This window comes from Acyrthosiphon pisum, chromosome X (genome assembly GCF_005508785.2).
Source record: "Acyrthosiphon pisum isolate AL4f chromosome X, pea_aphid_22Mar2018_4r6ur, whole genome shotgun sequence".
NCBI lineage: Eukaryota > Metazoa > Arthropoda > Insecta > Hemiptera > Aphididae > Acyrthosiphon > Acyrthosiphon pisum.
Genome location: NC_042493.1, coordinates 48,869,006 through 48,869,775, shown reverse-complemented (window position 1 = coordinate 48,869,775; position 770 = coordinate 48,869,006).

The window sequence follows — 770 nt, the reverse complement described above, 5'->3', positions numbered from 1 at the left end:
AATAAGGTTAACAAAAAATAAGTAATAACGAGGTATAATAATAATTGTTGTCATTATAGCTAATTTCATGTTCTATTTATGACATAATATGTTTATTATTGTTCAATACATGGACATTTAAATATATTTATATGTCCTATCAGTATGTGTATGTCTATGGTTCAATACTATCATTTATATTGTTATTAATCTAACCCATAGTTAATATATTGAAGGAGTTTGAAGTTTTACTTTTTTTGAATATTTTATAGTTAATACAATAATACTGCCAACGGAAATAATTCTTTGCTTATTAAATTTAGGTAGTACCCATACTGTCCTACTACAAATTAAATATAATCATAATATACCTACATGTGTGGAATGTGAGTTATATATTTGCAGACTATAAATTTCATATCTCATTTTTCGATTTTGCGACTTATTAAAAATTACTAAAACCTTCAAAACCTTGGTGTTGTTGACGATTTTATGAATGGACCGAATATTGTGCGTAAAATCGGCGCTACCAAGTAGTACAACACATGTTGACTCCCCAGAGTGCTAGTTGTCTTCCTGCACGGTGTCTATATAAGAAATACAAAAATTGTTTAATAATAAACTATTTATAAACTATATACAAATATGTACAATACCACTGGTACATTTATTTTTGCTTACTTTAGCTCACGGTAGATTATAGAGGTCAGTGGCGGCGCGAACTTTTCCGACAATGAGACAAGAAAATGTTAGTTGCAGCACACACGACCCACCTATTAAATTTGACAAAA